The following is a 19,231-nucleotide window of genomic DNA, read 5'->3' as shown; positions in this document are numbered from 1 at the left end:
CGGGGAGTCAAATTCAGAAGAGGGAGGAGAGAATAGCTGAAGTACACGGTTACTGTGCGAATTCAAATAAACCAAACAAACTGCAAAACAAGTACACATCTCACGAGAATAAAGAGGACTGGAGCACAGAATTGAACTGCTGAAGTACACAGCTGACGAGAATAAAGACAGGAGCACAGAAATGAACGGGAGGCAGTCTACGAAGTGGTGGTACCATCGGTGCATGCACCACGGTACATTATCATAATTATTATCGGCTTTGCAAAGTTCGTGGGTACTGAATACCATGGTATGATCAACTGTGTAGCAGTCTACAACGTGTAGGGAATGGTATCTCGGCGGAATGCTGGGATGTTGCCCATGGCTCGCACCGTGTCAGGTATATGGTTCCATAACAGGCAACCGCGAGATGCTGGTCGGCAATGGCCTGCTCGGCTTCTGGCTATTGGTTGTTGCAGGCCCAGACTGCGCTGAAGGCGAGTTGCTCCGCAGTTGCGAACAAACAGTGCCTGCAGAGCAGGACTGGCACGGTTATGAACGCACCGCCATACCAGCACGAGCAGTTTCTGGCGATATACCTCGTCCACGCGATAAACAGAGAGCCCCTTCAGTATTGCGTTTGTTTGGTGAATATCGCCCTTTTTGAGCTTTCTTAGCTGAAAAAGTGCTAAAATCTGTTGCTCATGCATGCGGTCACAGTTTCCGAGTGCTCGATGTGGATGGGCCTTGGCACGCCGCATTTTCGGGGGGGGGGGCAACAAGTTGGTGAAGCTTGTACCCGGTGTACAGAATGCTGTAAAAAGTGGGTTTTTTGAACTTTACTTCCTGTTTTGCCTTTCGTGGACCCACAAATGGAAGAGGGCGTATTCATTTCTCAGCTTGGGTTCATAACTTAACATGTATCATGGCTATCCTTCACTGAAAAAAGAGAACTTTGTGCCTGTTTTCACTGAAAAAAGCACTTTTCAGCATATTTTGAGGGACGCGAAAAGCACTAAGTGCGAATTAAAAGAGCACCTTTGGGAAAGGGCTGCATGCTAGGCAATTTAAATATTATCCTGCAAAGTAGTTTGTAGGTGCGTGACTACTACGTTATGTACTACAATTGGTACATGACTTAATAATAGCCGTCTAGTCTGGCATGGTACAATAACCTTTTCTTCTTTTTTATTTATTTTATTTTAAAATGGCTTTGTCTTTTACCTCAAATGGTTTACAATCTTTATCACAATTATTTGTGGGTTCAGCAATAAAGGATGTGGAACCCCCACTGGCGCAAGTCAGTGCATGATGACTGGTCATGTCTCTCGCACAGACACATGACAGGGGAACGCCGTACAGGGGCAAGCCATACCGCAGACATAGGGCGTCTCTGAACTCGGACTTGTTAAAGACAGTTGTTGTGAACCCTCTAAGATTCTCTAAATTGTCAGGATCGTACGACCACACGGCACGAGGACAACTCTTTTCCTTCACGCAGTATATTTCACTTCATCGAATAATTAACAATGAACACTAATAACACCAGCTATTTATAGCATGCAAAAACAGCGTACATGCAAAAACATACGCATATAAAACTGGACATAACAGCGTATACAGCAAAACACACACAGCGCATATAGCGTATGCCATGCAGCAACATAAGGGGTACGGCGGAGTCGAAAGACAACATTGCGACGAATACAATGCCATAAGCGCGAAGGCCTTTCCCAATTGAGAACTGGTGGTTTGCAACATTCTCCCCACCAAAGGGCTTCTCACCGCCGTACAACAATGCACACAAGTCAAAAACGATCCGGGGCTCTGACTATGCGCCCAGAACGTGTCATCTCCTGCTGCCGTGGTGGTGGTAACGGTGCTGACGGTTCATACGCTGGCTGCTGAGGGACGATAGCAGGTTGAGCGGTATCTGCAGGCCCAGGAGCCACGTCCTGTGACGATACTTCTAATGGCACTAACCTTTGGATCGGCCTCAACAGGGTACTGGTACTCAACCTAACCTTGGCAACACGACGCTTGCCATCTCGACCAGGGAATAACTCGATGATCCGTCCCAAACACCAGAACTGTTTGCGCTTGGTATCATCGAGAACAAAGACAACATCACCCACAGCTAAAGGGCGCGACATGGTCTGTTGGTGCTTGTTCAGCTGACTTAGGTACTCCACCTCCCAACGATTCTTGACATGCTTCAGCGTCTGACTGAGGTAACGCAATCTCGCTGACATATGCGTAGCGTCCGGGGTACCTGCTCGCTTCGCTGACGACATCCAAATGTTACCCATCATCATTGCAGGGGTTACTGGTGGCTCATCCAGGCTATCAGACACATAAGTTAGCGGACGACTATTCACCACTGCTTCAACCTCATACAAGATGGTCTCAAGCTCCTGAACCTTCAGAAACGCTGTTCGAATTACCTTTTTCAAGGCACTCTTCACTGTACCAACCATTCGCTCATAGAAGCCTCCATGCCATGGTGCAGCTGGAGGATTGAACATCCATGGCACACTCAGTTTGTCAGATGCCGCCTTGAACGTTGTAGCGTTGTCAGACCTGATCCGAGACGGCAAACTACGTCTCGCGACAAACTTCCGAAATGCTATCAAGAATGACTCAGTACTTAAACTATCGACCACCTCCAAGTGAACTGCTCTGGTGGTGGCACACACAAACAATGCTATCCATACCTTCGGAGATGACTCACCACGGCGCACGTACAACGGACCAGCATAGTCGATGCCGGTAGTTGCGAACGGCCTCTCGTGAACAACTCGGTCTTCCGGCAGCGGCGGGCAGACTTCTGAGGCAGCCTTAGCCTTGTAGCGGCGGCATGTAACACATCGCTGAGTAATGTTGCGTAGCGCCCGTCGACCACCGATAATCCAAAATTTCTGACGGATGAACGACAAGACTCCTTCTACACCTTGGTGCATCCTTTCAACATGCATTTTCTCCAACAGCAACTCGGTCAGATGATGTTTGCCTAACAGGACTGGGTGCTTGGCTCCATACGCCAACTCGCTGTGCTTAAGTCGTCCCCCGGCTCTGAGCACTCCATGCTCATCCAGAAACGGTGCAAGCTGATACACCTTCGACCCAGGCTTCACTGGTTGACCTTGCTTGATCAGCTCAAGATCCTCAGCGAAACATGCGGCTTGAACGATGCGATACAATACGTTGTCTGCTGCAAAATAGAGTTCAGCACGAGGCTCAGTGTTCTTCCACTGCAACATCCGAGTCACCATGCCCTGTGCCCTCGACCATTTACTGAATCGGAGCCACCATTCCTTATCAGATTCTCGACTACAGGTGGTGGCTGACTCTCGTACCTCTACACTGGACTCATCTGTAGCTGCGGTTGAGGATGCGGTGGGCCAGTCATTGGGCTCCGTGATCCGGGTTGGTCCGCCCCTCCAGAACGGACTACGGATCTGCTGTGCACTACTCCCACGCGACGGTAAATCTGCTGGGTTGTGAAGGCCCGGGCAATGGTTCCACACAATGCCGACCTTCTTCGATATCTCTTGGACTTGACTGACGCGGTTAGCCACAAATGTTTTCCATTTGTACGATGGATTACTGATCCAATGAACGGTAGTGAGACTGTCAGTCCAGCCATAGACTTGCGTGACGGTCACACGCAGCTCCTTCACCACAAACTCAGCGTAGCGAGCCGCTAGACATACTGCTTGTAACTCAAGGCGGGCTAACGTGGGTGGAGACACAGGTGCCACTTTGGCCTTGGCAAATACCAAGTGCGACTGTCCATTGACGACGGCATACAAACAACATCCAAACGCTTTCTCACTGGCATCGGCGAAGGCATGAAGCGCAATCGGCGTGTCAAGATTGCAGCAAATCCAACGTGGTATGTCAATGCTCACCACTTCGGCCAACTCTCCCGACCATTGCGCACATGCGGCTGGGATGCCATCAGGCAACATATCATCCCAGTCGCCTCCGACTTTCCAGGCTTGCTGTAGCAGTATCTTTCCCGGCACAACTGCCGGTGCTACTAGACCTAGCGGATCAAACACTGATGCAACACACTTGAGGAGGGATCGCCGGGTCCAAACAGACGGCCTATCGGACTCGCCTAGCGCTGCTATGCTGAGCAAGTCATCACTGGTTTTCCATTTCAGACCGAGGACTTTATCTCCGGCCTCTGGATCGCACGGGATTTCGTTGCCTCGCCACTTGCGTAACTCCATGCCAGCATCCGTAAGCACACGCACGCTGAACTCTTGCATCTCCTTGGCTTCCGAGGCATTTGAGACACTAGAGACCAAATCGTCAACTTAGAAACTCGTGAGCAAGAGATCAATACGATCTCGCTCTTTGGGTGCAGACAACGCCCGTAGCTCCTTCAAGTGATGCTGAATCACCGTAGTAAGCATGTATGGCGAGCAGTTTACGCCAAATGGCAGTTTCGTTAGCCTCCAGGTTAACAGTTCATCGCTGTCGCTTCGACCGGGCCACAAGAAACGCAGGTACGGACGGTCTTCGGGATTAACCGCGACCATGAAGAAAGCCTTGCGGATGTCCGCTTGCAGCGCGCTCTTATATTCACGGAACCGTAATAGCGTACCTGCGAGACTCGGCAATAGCGACGGTCCAGGGTCAACCATGTCGTTCAACGACTTGCCATCTGGCGCCGTCGCCGAGGCATTGAACACCACTCTTAACTTCGTGGTTGCAGCGTGCTCGCGGAATACACCATGATGCGGTACATAGTACCCTGCATCGCTCTCACATGGCTCCAGCTCAATTGCTCCAAGCTCGCGGTACTCCCTGATCAGCACATCATCATAGAGCGCACGCTTCCCATTCCTCTTCAGCTTTTCAAGAAGCCGCGTTGCGATGACTCTAGCTTGAGCATAGTTATCCGTTGGGCGACGCTCATTTCGCCACAAGAGACCCACTTGGTACCCGCTGCCCTGGCGACATAGCGGGAAAGATGGCAGGTGCTGATGTTGTTCTGGAGGTTCATCCAACTGCCATAGTTTGTCGATGTGGGCTGTGATACATGACAAGGTCACCGGCTGACTGTTACGACTTGGTGCAGACGCTGGACCAGATAATACATTACCTATCTCTGTGTTCCACACCGTCTCACCATTAACTTCCTTCTTGCTGTGCAGTACCGCGTTGATATAGTCTGCACCAATCAGCATATGTATTTCGTCTGATGTCCCTTGTTGAGGCTTGTCACTCAGCTCTACTCCCCAACTGTGCCACTGCGAAATGGTCTGCGGACTTGCGCACTTCAGGTCCAGCTCAAGCGTTGGTTTCACGAACGCGCGAACCCGAATGTTAGCGGAGCTACCCTGGATCGTGATGGCGTACTTATCCATGCGCTGTTGGGTTGGTTCCGCGCCGAACGGCTTCACCTCTACATTTTCAACCCCAACGTGTTCTGCATCGATTGCTGACACCAACGCTGCAGTCACGAATGACGCCTCAGCACCCGAGTCCAGGAACACTCGAACCTTCGCGTTTCGAGTTCTTCCCTCAACTCGTGCCACTCCGGTCATCAGCCGCACACTTGGCGAGTGTAGACAGCACGACCCAACATTCTTCTCCGTAACTATCTCAGTCGGTTTCTCCCGGCTGTAACCTGCTCTATCCAACACATCATGTATTAGCAGGTGGTGTTTCCTCTGGCATTTCGTGCATCTCGAGCCTGACCGACATTCTCTGGCCATATGGCCATACTTAAGGCAGTTCCAGCAGAGTCTCTCTCGCTGCAGAAAACCCTTTCTCTCTTCCTGTGGCAGCGACTTTAGCTGCTTCTCTGCATCTGCGACCGATATCGCCATGCACTGTGCCGACGCCGTGGGCCTTGGCACGGATCGTTCTACTGGCTTCCTGGCAGTATCACCCTGTCGTCCGTGCGCGACCTGGTAAGACGCGCCGTGCTCCTGTACCTGGCGCAGTGACATCCCGTAGCACTGCCGTTCGACCAGGTACGTCTTCATCTCAGGTCCGCATTGCTCCAAGATTACCTGCTTTGCCATTGCTTGCAGCACCGGGGCCATTTTACCTATATCGGCGCTATACTTGGTGCCCACCTCGCCATCTTCTGTCATAGCGAGTGTGGCCCACACCTCTACCTCTCGGCAAACACGGACAACGTATTGATGAAACGACTCATCTGACCGCTGCTTGCCTGTCAGCAATGTCTTCCACGCTTTATCCGGAGTCTTTCCGAGCGAGGCAAGCAACTCTCGCTTTGCTTCCTCGTAATTGTTGCATCCAATACATATCCTCTCCGCTTTGCTACCCGCTAGCGCGATGCGCAGTCGCAGCAGCCATTCGCTTTCTTCGAACTCGTTCTTGGAACAGATGTCCTCGAACAGGTCAAGATAACGCTCCAATGGCTGCGTTCCATCATATGAGGGGATTTTCATCAACGGTTGACGCCCCCCGCTGTGACTGGGAGATTCCTCTGTACCTCCCATCGCGGCTTTACCCTCACCCTCATGCGCATTGGCGATGCGCTCGTTAATCTCGTTTAGTGTTTTGGCAAACTCGGTGCGGAGCGCCTCCTCTCGCCGTCTGGCACTGCGCTCCTCACGCTCCGCGTACTGTTGGAGCCTCTGCTCCACATGTACCTTCAACAACTCGCCTTCTAATCCTAACCGCTCTCCATTGTCGATAAAGCTGGCTTCCAAATTGTTCCATAGTTCCTCTGCCATGCTCGCTCCTATCCTGGCGTGGTCGCCAAATGTTATGAACCCTCTAAGATTCTCTAAATTGTCAGGATCGTACGACCACACGGCACGAGGACAACACTTTTCCTTTAGACAGTATATTTCACTTCATCGAATAATTAACAATGAACACTAATAATACCACCTATTTATAGCATGCAAAAACAGCGTACATGCAAAAAACATACGCATATAAAACTGGACATAACAGCGTATACAGCAAAACACACACAGCGCATATAGCGTATGCCATGCAGCAACATCAGCGGTACGGCGGAGTCGAAAGACAACATTGCGACGAATACAATGCCATAAGCGCGAAGGCCTTTCCCAATTGAGAACTGGTGGTTTGCAACAACAGTACCAGCGATGAAAACGGAGGGGGGAGTCCCAAGACATGTCGACACACCCCCTTCGCCAGCCACGTCCACCAGGAGCCACTGCTGATCAGATAGGGAAGGCTTGAGCAGTTCCTAGCTAGCAGCGCCTCTGTCTGCTGTGTTCGACGTTTGACACGGACCTGCGCTGCTAAAGTCCGACAAGCTGAGATGACGTCCGCGACAGAGCGTTCGCCCAAACCCACCAGTACACATTCCACCATTGGATCAGTAGCGCTGCGGCACAGGAGATGCTCTGCCCCAGCACGTACATTCGCAATACGCACCGCAAGGCCTCCATTCCTCACAGGCATGGATAACAGAAGGTGTAAATCGCCATCAGGAACTGACCTGTGACCAGTGATCAGCCTCTTTTACGGGCAAAATAAACACAATGAATATTTTTCCCAAGTGTTCCAAACACTTCAACTCAAAGTTCTAGAAAGAAAAAAGAAAGAAAAAACACGCAAAAATCCAAAACGGCATATTATTGTATATACCTACTTAGGTAAACATCAGCAAGTTCAACTTCAAGTCAATATAATTTATTCCAGTCACTGTTACCGCTCGTGAACGCTAATCCGGTACCCGGGCCTCTACCACTGCCAGCGCAGCAGAGGTATCACCCACAGCCAAGGCAGACTGACTAGAGAGCCTTCTGCACCCTGGGAGGCACATGATTTTTTTTATATTTTTTTTACTGAATACCACAGTACCATCAGATGCTGCACAGCGGGGGCGGTGGCATATTGGATGGAAGTGGGGGCGGGGCAAAAGTAACTCCTCCGACCAAAGTTCTCGGAGTCATCGTTACTCCTGTGCGCCGATACATAGGAGAAAAGAAACATGTGCATCCAAGAGGGAAGCACCGGCTTTGCAAACGATAATGGGGAGAATTTGAGATGATGCGGACCGCAAGAGGGAAAAAGCGATCCTGCACCTGTACTGATGAAAGCCATCACATGAGAGTACTGCTCCCCTTTTCTCGCCGCCAACAGAGAGGCCACTCGTTTGCAGAGAGCCGTTGCTGCCTTGCCCATGCCTCCGCTCGCAGACATCACAGCCGGAACAAAAGTGGCATGCTCCACTTGTCTCACTCTCTCTCTTCGTAGTGCCTTCTTTTCTCTCTTTCGTGTCGATGATACACAGTGGTACATGGTGCAGACTGATTTGAGCAAGCATAAGGATTAAACCCCGGACATCAATAAGGGTTCGCTCAAATCGACTGCCCCACAAACCACTGGCAGCGACATCAAGGCGTGCATTACCCTCCACGTTGGCCTTTCGGTATTGCAATTGCTCACCGGTCAGTGGCTGCAGCGTAGGCTCCGTGGACACATTGCTACAGACTTGGTGTACCAGCTGTGCGGGAGTGTCACGAATGGCATTGTGTTGTTGTTGTTGTTGTTGTTGTTTATTTATTTTACATCGCAAGGCAAACGGGCAGTTCTGCCCAATATTATGGAAGCGATGACAACCAATAAGAGGAGTCAGAAATGAAGAGAAAAATAAATGAAAATAGAAATACGAAAATGGAAGTAGCAATGAGGGGAGGCAGGGTCAAGACGAGCAGAAAAAAATGGATCTCAAATTTACAAGTCGGGTCATCGTAGCATGATTCTATCGAGCCTCATCAGCAGGTTACAAAAGCCATTACATTTAACCGAAGTAAAATACGCGCAGCATGCGTTTGAATTCACGGACAGATACTATGGACGTCATACAGTCGGGCAGGCCATTCCAGAGTCGGCAGCTGGCTAGAAGCGGTCGGCATGCGCCAGAAGCACTGTGGGCCAGGGGGAGGGGAAGGTTGCGTCCCAATTGACCTCGAGTGGTCATGCCTGTCGGCGGGCCTTGCAATACAATTCGGGACGACAACAGCTCACTGACGATTCCAGAACGGATTCTAAATGTCAGGAGTCGGAGCTTGCATTCTCCTCGTTCCAGCGCTGAGCAGACACCCAGCCTGGTGTACAGGGGAAGAGTGTGGGCCAATGGTGTCGTATGGACATGGTGGGAAACCCTCCATGACGACAGGATAGTGAGTGAGAAATGCTCACTGTGGTCGGAAACCTGGTGCACGAGTCTGGCGAGCTGGAGTTCGGAGCTATCATTGCCACGAAAACCGGATTGGTCCACTGGGAGGAAGGGTGTGACGTGCTTGTAGAGTCTCTTGTGGACGATCCTCTCCTGCACTTTACTGATAACGCTGAGAAGTGATATAGGCCTGTAGTTTGTTACCAATGACCGTTCGGATTTCTTGTATAGTGAGCTTACAGTGGCATCACGCCAGTCCTGCGGTTGTTCACCTCTCAGAAATGACTCATTGAAAAGTCGGGAGAGTGACGGCGACAGCTCACGCGCCGTGGTCTTGAGGAGTCTTGTTGGGATGTCGTCATACCCAGGGGTTTAAAAGGATTTTAAGCTCCTAGGAGCTGTTCCGCCTCGGCGGGTGTGGTGGTGAGTTGGGCAAGCTCTCTCTCGCCGAATGTTGGTAGAAGGATGTCGGGGACTGGCTCGTTGTCAACTGAGACGGACTTCTTGCTTTCTGAAATGAAGAAGCTGTTGAATGCTTCTGCCTGCTCTAAGTTCGATGTGAGCTTCCTTCCATCATGGTTCAAAGCTGGCAATTCCTTTCTTGGTGAAATTCGAAGGGTCTTCATAAGTTTGTAGAGGCCCGTTTGGGCGGTTTGTATGGGTTTGGTCACAGTGGTTGTCGGCATTGGCTGATTTATGAACGAATTTGGACTTGGCCTTGGGGAGAAGAGTTGTTGTCTTGTTTCGCTGAGTTGTGAACTGGTCCCAGTCTTCAGCCGTCCGTGTCCGGAGGTATTTCCTGTATAACCTGTGCTTTGTACGGATATTATTAAGCAGATCAGGCGTCATCCATGGGCGTTTTTGAGACACTGCAGATAATCTAGTCAACCGGAGTTGAGTACAGAACTGGTGTGCGGTGCGAAGTAGAGTGCATGCACATAGTTAACTGCTACATCACACTGATACGGTATACACTGTAGTGCAGCTTTGTCTTTGAGTTTGATATGTTTCATCACACACAGGCGATGCGCCGTTTTGCGTAAAGTCGACGTTTAGAGGTAGTTTTATTATCCCAAATGCCAAAGCGCGGGAAAATTCAAATGCAAACAGCTGCATTTTGGAGACGTATTTTTTATCGACAGTCGGGCAGTCAATGCCAATTTTCTCAAGAAGAAGAGTATTCAGAGGCATTGTTGTGCATTTTCCGTTGATACTATACGTGTGCCCTAGTGTTTGCATGAGCGAGGGTGGTGGTTTTGCTAAACCGTTCGCATGGCGGGCGGGTTTGTAAGAAGAAAGGCTTCAGCCATTGACGAGCGACGAGAAACCTGTCATTTCGTGCCATTTGAGTTAGCAGTAGCACCGGACAATACTGACACATGTCTGCGGCAGCAAACATAGTGTACTAACGGATGAAAAACAGCCACAATGTGTGTCACTGCGGAAACAGCCACAATGTGTGTCACTGCGGAAACAGCCACAATGTGTGTCACTGCGGAAACGGGCTGTAGAGGTGCATTTGCAAAGCTGCTGATTTTCGTCGTCTTTCCATGCACATGGTACGTATCATGCCCTTGGCATAGGCCAAAGCACGAAAGCTTTAGTTGGACACCACCCACAATCTCCACGTGGGTCCCAGTGTACCTGCTGCTGCCGATGAGAACCGCCCTGTAAGCGGTTTACCCACCCATGTGTCCTCAATATCATGACTGAGACTACATCAGTAATATGCCATACACATTGGAAACCTGTATAGTTCAATCCAATTTAGACTTTAGACCAGAATGACTGCATTGGTTGGAAATGCATTGCACCATTCCACTGAAACGTTAACACACAAGAACAGGAAAAGGATGTAACAGAAAACGAAAGAATTTAACACAAAAGATAATCCCAAACCATCCGGCGGAAAAAAGAACGCGGGAAGAAAAGCACTGTGGCTGGTGTAGGAAGCAAATACTGCAAATACTAGGCTGTACGGGAAGTACCAAATTATGTGCTTGTCGAGCATCTCCTCAGAGTCGACAAAGGGATAGCGGAATGAGAGAGACCGACTAATTTTCGGCGAAGCTGTCACAAGCCAGCAGCTGGTGATTGTTGAGGAAGGTAGTTACACCACTGACCGACACCACTCAGTGCTGTGGGTAATGATTACGTGCATCGATCGTTGACATTGCGCAGCACCTGGCAGCAATAAACCAGACAAAGCAGTACAATACCATGCAGAAGATGAAATGCTTGACGGAGTATAATTAGTAGCAGACAAACTGTTACACAATGGAGCAACATTATTTGCTAAAATGGCATAAATATATTATTACTTTGAGGAATACCTGACACATAACATTCCCGCTACAAGCATTACCAACTAACTCTACTGTCCCTGATGGAGGAGGGACTAGTGGCACACATTCCTACTGCATACTCCAAAGCTAAGAAAGGTCACAGTGGCATCATGCTCATGTGAGCCGGTTGGGTACCACCCAAGCTCTGCACCGGGCTCTGTCCAGGTGCCTACACACAACCATGGAGGACGAATGCAACCCCAAAACACGATGTAGTAAAGGGCAAGTCCATGGACACAGCTGTCAAAGTTATCCACCAAATTGACCTACAGCAGGCCAATGTACAGTGGAGGAGAGTACCGAGAAACTAAGAATAAAGGACTTATCATCTGTTTGTCAGACAATCTGTCCCCGGGGAAAATCGCGATTCCGCGGCCGCGTTTTTTCCCGCTTTTTTGCGATGTTTTAAAAGACCGCGTTTTCCACGATTTTCCCGCGTTTTTGAACTTTTTTGTTGCGCTACACGTACACACAGTGCACTGTTCGGTTGACCGTTGTGAGCCGTTGACATCAAGTAGAGAGTCTACGTGTAGGGTGCGTGCTCCCTAGCATACACATGGCACATGACCGGCTCCCCGGTAAATTGCCTCATATTAACTGCAAACTTGCCGCATATCAATAATATTCACCGCATATTTACCGCAAATTCACCGCAAATTATGCCATATTTACCCGCAAATTACACCGCAAATTTGTTCCGCGATTTTCCCTGGGGACAGGACTATCCACCCCAAGCTATGGTCATGAGGGTGGACAATACTGGATGGTGACAATTCCACCTCGCTCTCGCTTTCTCCCCTGGAATGAAGCTTCACACACATACCTGTAGTACCTGTGGTGTCTACAAGTTGTATAAACAGTCCTTCACTTACTCCACTGCTTTCTATAAAGGCCTGTCTTATGCAGAAGCCTGTTCTGAACACAAGCCTGAGTTTCAAGATATGCAATTAGCACAATAATGTGGATTTTGCATCGGCAACCATAAAAAGTTTGGTTTGACTACAAACATAATGCAACATAATGTAAATAGAGGCCTAGCCACCACACCGGCTTCTACAGAAATACACCTGGCTTTCATACACGACATTACAGTAAGTCATCCAGTTCGCACTCACCCACTTCAGTTGGTGCTTGCAGACGTATTAGACGCATACAGCCAGTCAAGTACACTTGCAGGGATCTTTTCTCAACGGGGAGTAACGGCTGGCCATAGCACCTACAATACATACAGAATGACAATGGTGAACATAGCAAAAGGGAAGGGCATTCAAGACCTGCAGCTCCATGTATACATGCCGAGTGTGAGCGTGGTGTCTGTGGACAAAATCGACAAAGAGGTACCCTGGCAACACATGTAGTGCCAGGCTGCCAGCAAAAGGCTACGTGGCACACCAGTCCAACATGTAAATCAACTACTATCCACTGGTTAGGCCTTGACAGATAATGCTAGCATAATTTTTCGCATAATTCCTACCAAAATCGAATAATCGCATAATTCGAGGCAAATTGCATACGAATCGCATAAAATTGGAATAATCCGCCTGTTCGCATCAAATTCCATACAGTTGTACATGTTCTGCAAGTACAAGTTCAAGTAGATGCACCAGGAAGTCGTAGGTTTACGACTCCCTTGAGAACATGTCCAGTCCACTACAATCAGTGACGGTCGTAGCTAGGTCGGACGGTGCGTTGACCCCGTTGAACTTTTGCTAATATAAAATACAGTGCAACGCCCTCTACAAAAAAATTCCCCTGTTATTTTGCACAGAACCATTACATGTACATTGTACATTAGCAGCATATGTGAGCATAATGCGGCATAATATGATAACTTTTAGCATAAAAATAGCATAATTCTGCAATTTTTTCAGCAATGCGAAAAGCATAATTTCACGAAAATATTAGCATAATCTGTCAAGGCCTACCACTGGTCACACTAGCCCAATTGATGCAAGTACCACAGTTGAAGTTCCATGGCCATTTGGCTGCCACATGCCAATCACAACAAGCACTGAGGAAGAAACTGAGACGAAGAGACATCAAAGGAAAACACTAACACAGACAGGCGGGTTCCACACACAGTGAAACTTCAGTATGAAGTAGTACCAAGAGTCCATGGATGGCGGTGCCGTAAAACCTACAAGTGAAATCAGCTACACTGGAATTGTTGCCTCTGATTATCGCTCAATTTAAGCAACAAATTCTACTATCAACTACCCACCTCTTCAAGGTAGGGATTGTAAAGAACCAATGACCTAGTCATGGTGTGGGGCTCTGACAAACATCTTGCAGCAGTCAGACAGCCTGTCACAGGCCTGACAAAAGGCTGTGGGTGCAAGTCCGGCTGCAGGATCATACAATGCGAGTGCAAAAGGCAAATCTGTTATGCAGGCCAGGGCTAAAATGCCACACTTTCAACAACACCTCCGCCAGGGAAGAATGCGACATTTCCAGTAAGCAAAAGGTTGTTTCATTTGAGGAGACTGAAAAGCAAGAAACCAGCAACGAATTGGACCAAGATTGAGTCAATGTGCACACAGGTGATGCGTGCGTGTTATTGTTTACTGGAATTATGGCGTATATGCTAGAAACATGGAATGCACTACGAATTTTGACCTGAAATACACAAATAAACACATTTGCCTGAGTTTCAATGAGCATGTATAGACGTGGAACACAATGCTTCCACTGAAAATGGTGATATACCGGGAACACAATCCATCTGCTGCTATATGGGCGAGAAACTATTGTAACCTGGGATATTTTGAACCTTAGGTGTGATGAAATATCACTTTCGTGGATTTTACGTATCACAAAACAATTCTTTCATTTCGTGCCATTTGAGTTAGCAGTAGGTCTGGACATAGACATGACCAGATCTTTACACAGGTTGGTTGGGACTATCTTTCTGCTATCTCGGATATTGTGTAAGATATGATGGAGTCCATTACTGGCTAAATACCAAAGGAGGGAGGAAATCAGTTCTACCACTGTACCGTGTGTAAGAAAACGACAACACGAAACTTCTCAATGGCTCAATAGCTGACCCCAAAAATATTACGGATCACCTTAGTACTTACTCAAGTCGCATCGAATTCCTTATCGGCAGGCTCCAGGCTGTGGAACGCCTCCAGTGGGTCTGAATGTTCGACAACGTCAGCCATTACTTCTTCACGGAATCGTCATCTTCACCTCTGTACAAAATGAGCTGACCGGGATAATAAAAAGGGCTTTTTTCGCTCTGGCGCATCGACTGCACAGTGAGCAATGAGTCCTGGAGGCACGAAACCTACGTCACAATACCAGCCAAGTCGTCGATGAGTGTTCGCCTATGCACCAGACACTAACTGATGTACAGTTACCAGTCAGCTATGTGAGTATCATCAGCCATGCATCTACTAGGCCACGTGCGTAAAGTATAGATGATGGTGGTGAGAGAAGCATGGCTCTTTGCCAGTCTGATCTGAAGACAAGATTAGAATAGAATTACTTAGAAGAAGGAAAGGACCAAATGTTTACACCGCAGTATGCGTTGTTGTCCACTAACTTATTGCCAAGATGATGTAGGGTCAGAATGTGTGACATTTGCCACAATATTCACTGATGATACTGCATGACATTCAACGACCTGACGTTTGCCTCGATCATGTCTTGGATGCACTGACCAACACACTTCCAGCCGGTCATAAAATATTAATTTCATTCATTCAAAGAAAAAAATGTGAAAAACTGAATTAGTTTTCGTCGCACACATGATGTCATTGCCGTGACAACTTTGACAGGATCTAGATCATAGATGTGTCAATGAATGAACCAGTGATTCGCTGACTCCATTCCAGGGAATCGGTAGTATTCGGTACCACTACAGTCTACGCCGATCCTCATCCCGGAACAGGACAGGAATGGTCGCCCTATGCTCCAAGCGGACTGGCTCGCTCGCGGAGTATGGGAAGGTAACCGGGTGGCGTTTTTCGATAACCGCATCGTAGATGCTGACGCACCCAGTTATGCCAAGGTCAACCTGTCCTGGAATGCCACCGCCAACAAAGCAGCTGCAGCGAAGAAGCGGAAGTATAAGCATGCCGCTGAAGAGCTACGAGGCTCCTTTACTCCTTTGGTGTGTTCCACTGATGCTGTCCTCCACCACGAGTACAGTGCGTACCAGAAACGTCCCACCAGTCGCTTTAAAGCAGCGAAATAGGAGAAGCCCTTCTCTGCCATGATGGCTTGGGTACTCGTGCGCACTCAGTTCGTCATTTTCAGCGCCGTGGACATGCGTCTGCGAGGCTCCCGTCGCCGTCTTATGGGACTCTCCGTACATAACGGTGCCGACTAATCATCTCAACACAGATCTTAGTGAGAACAAAACTTTAAAAAACTTTTAAAAAACTACTTCTACGTACTAACGATGAAGGAATTTAGAAAACTTTTCCAAAGAGAATGTTTGGCCATGTTGCTGAGTAGGCATTGGCAGATTCTGCTCGAAAAGCAGTGAAATTGGCAGAACCATGCAAACCTTATGGTGGACAATTCCTTGTATTCTGCTCCATTTCTATATCCACATACCAAACATGCATGAAACTTACCAGAAAAAGTACCGAATTCTGCCAATTTGTCTTCCGGAATTATCTGCATATGCCTACTGCTGAGCAGAAGTTGCTGTTAGACTGTTTAATCTGCATATAAGTCATTGACTGTGACTGAGCCAGTCTCCGTCACGTGATATCATGCACTGCGTTTCTGTGTTCTATGTAGCTTTGTAAATGATAGCAATGATGATGTCCATGAATGTCACGTGATCACTCTTAGTCAATGTAGTGGTTGATTGTGTGACGATGCAGTTAGACAGTGTTGATGTGTAGCATAGTCGACATACAGTGGAGTCTGTATTTTACACTGCTGTTCGTCTCATAGTGGAAATGTGGAAAATCTCAAACAAGATGTCATTTTCTACAAGTCATGTAAGAAGGAAATGATTTTCTAACGTGATCCGCTGCAAATGTGGTGTCTGTGTCTGTGGCTGGAGGCCCAATGTGTAGCTGGAAGTACCACATATGATACCGCACAGAGCTAGAGATGCATACTCCCATTGTACTGAAATTGGGTATTGGCAAATGAGTGTCCCTGTAACCGACCTGGGACCATACCATCATTCAGGAGCTGGCTCTGTATCTCAAGACTGTGTATTCTATTGGTAAAAGTTTCCATTCTGAACTCAATGCCACTGGGTTGTTATGTCTAGTGTTATGTGTAATGACGTCACGACGATTGAAGGGAAAACTCTGTACAAGTACAAAGTACAGTCTGTAGTCTTAAGTACAACTTCTAACGTTATGCTGTATTTGTTTACTAGGACAAACCTTTTTACGTTATGCTGTATTTGTTTACTAGGACAAACCTTTTTACGTTATGCTGTATTTGTTTACTAGGACAAACCTTTTTACGTTATGCTGTATTTGTTTACTAGGACAAACCTTTTTACGTTATGCTGTATTTGTTTACTAGGACAAACCTTTTTACGTTATGCTGTATTTGTTTACTAGGACAAACCTTTTTACGTTATGCTGTATTTGTTTACTAGGACAAACCTTTTTACGTTATGCTGTATTTGTTTACTAGAACAAACCTTTTTACGTTATGCTGTATTTGTTTACTAGGACAAACCTTTTTATGTTATGCTGTATTTGTTTACTAGGACAAACCTTTTTACGTTATGCTGTATTTGTTTACTAGGACAAACCTTTTTACGTTATGCTGTATTTGTTTACTAGGACAAACCTTTTTACGTTATGCTGTATTTGTTTACTAGGACAAACCTTTTTACGTTATGCTGTATTTGTTTACTAGGACAAACCTTTTTACGTTATGCTGTATTAAATACAGCATAACGTAAAAAGGTTTGTCCTAGTAAACAAATACAGCATAACGTTAGAAGTCGAGGGCAATGTTTTGAATATGAGAGAACTGGAGCGATCAGAGTTTGACCTAGTTATTCTCAGCAAATTGGACGCATGTCGTTATGCTGGTGTGCATACTGATGATCCTGGGAAGCAGAGAAGGCAAAAAATAATATCAGTATAGTTTCCAAGGGGCTCCTGTGTGTGTGACAGCTTTTCGCCATGTGTACGATGTCAGTGACAGACGATTGAAAAATCTTCGCAAGCATTTGAAGGATAACGGTGTGTTGTGTACGAGTTCACGGCAATGTCAGGAGGAAGCCACATAATGCCTTAGCATTTGAAGATGTTAAACGGTGCGTGGCGTTTATTGATGCGCATGCTCAACGTTTCGGCATACCCCACCCAGCGCCGCTTCATGGTCGGGACGATCCGCCGCCAATATTTCTGCCAGCATATCAGACGTACAAGTCAGTGTATGCTACCTATGTCACAACGTGTACCGCTGGCAATAAGGCTATGTCTGAGTCAAGCTTTCGATCAATTTGGCATCAATGTGTACCTCACATAAAGTTCATGTCCCCTCGTGCTGATGTATGTTCCAAGTGCGAACGCCTGCGACGAGCAGTGACGTCAGCTGTGTCGGAACAGGAGAAGCTGAAAGCCTGTCAAGATCTCACTGACCATGTGCATGATACCCAGAGAGATCGGGAGTACATGTACTACATCCAGAAAACTGTAGATGCCAGAGATGAGCTGAAATCACAGCAACCATGTCAGCTGCTGGCATCGAGCAGCCAGATCAAACCAGCCAATGCAAAGCTCATTACACTTTTGATTTTGCCCAGAATGTTTTTTTGCCGAAGACCGCTCGTCAAGAGGGTCCGATGTATTTTAAGACTCCCCGCAAAGTCCAAGTATTCGGAGTGTGCTGTGAAGGGATCCCTAAGCAAATCAACTACCTCTTGGACGAGAGCGACACCATCGGCGCAGACGGCAAGAAATCCCACAACCCGAACACAGTGGTATCTGCCATTCACCACTGCTTCAAGACTCATGGCCTTCAAGAGAGTGAGTGCTTCCTACATGCTGATAATTGCTGTGGACAAAACAAAAATAAGACCGTTATGGCATACTTGGCTTGGCGCTGCATGACCGGACTCCACAAAAAGATTACGTTATCTTTTATGGTGACCGGGCACACACGGTGCCTTGTAGATGGGATGTTTGGACTCTTCAAGAGGAAATATAGACGAGCAGACACATACACGATGGGCCATCTAGCTGCAGTAGTCAATGAAAGCACTGAATGCAATGCTGCCCAGTTAGTCCCTGGCTCTGGGCTGCTGTGGTACGACTGGGATAAATTTCTCCCGCTGTACTTCCGCCCCATCCCGCGGCCAAGGATCACCCAGTTCCACCACTTTGTGTTCGAGGCAGTCAACCCAGGGGTGGTACTTGTGAAGAGCCGTGTTGAAGACAACTTTCAGCAAGTGTCTATCTTGAAAACAGGAGTGACGGTGCCCACAGTTATGGCAGCCGGTCTGCCTGACATCCTGCCGGCAGGGGGGCTGTCACGTGAACGACAGACCTACCTGTACCGAGAAATCCGGCCTTTCGTTCCTGGCGAGTTTGCGGACGAATTATGCCCTGCAGTGCCTGATGCTTGAGGCCATCATAGATGTTTTGCTGTAGGTATGTAGGATAGCAGGCTAGTTAGCCTTGGCACCAGCAATGTGTGGATTTTCTCCATGTATATCCAGCACGCCAATAAAGTGTGCGGCTCAGATACGTACTTTTCAAACTATTTTCTACCAAAATCCCAGATTATTGTGCTGTATTGCTTAGCCAGTACT

General features: G+C 47.8%; 1 long non-coding RNA gene across 1 annotated transcript; it reads right to left on the bottom strand.

Moving 5' to 3' along the window:
* Positions 1-10,888: 10,888 nt before the first annotated feature.
* LOC135823321 (uncharacterized) lies at positions 10,889-14,838 on the bottom strand. Its single transcript, XR_010554664.1, has 4 exons — positions 14,559-14,838; positions 13,700-13,822; positions 12,594-12,694; positions 10,889-11,317 (listed from the first exon to the last, which is right to left on the bottom strand). It is a non-coding gene; the product is annotated as an uncharacterized LOC135823321 (long non-coding RNA).
* Positions 14,839-19,231: the final 4,393 nt, after the last annotated feature.

This window comes from Sycon ciliatum, chromosome 8 (genome assembly GCF_964019385.1).
Source record: "Sycon ciliatum chromosome 8, ocSycCili1.1, whole genome shotgun sequence".
NCBI lineage: Eukaryota > Metazoa > Porifera > Calcarea > Leucosolenida > Sycettidae > Sycon > Sycon ciliatum.
The sequence above is the reverse complement of the archived record's forward strand: the minus strand, read 5'-3'. Positions and strand labels throughout refer to the sequence as shown.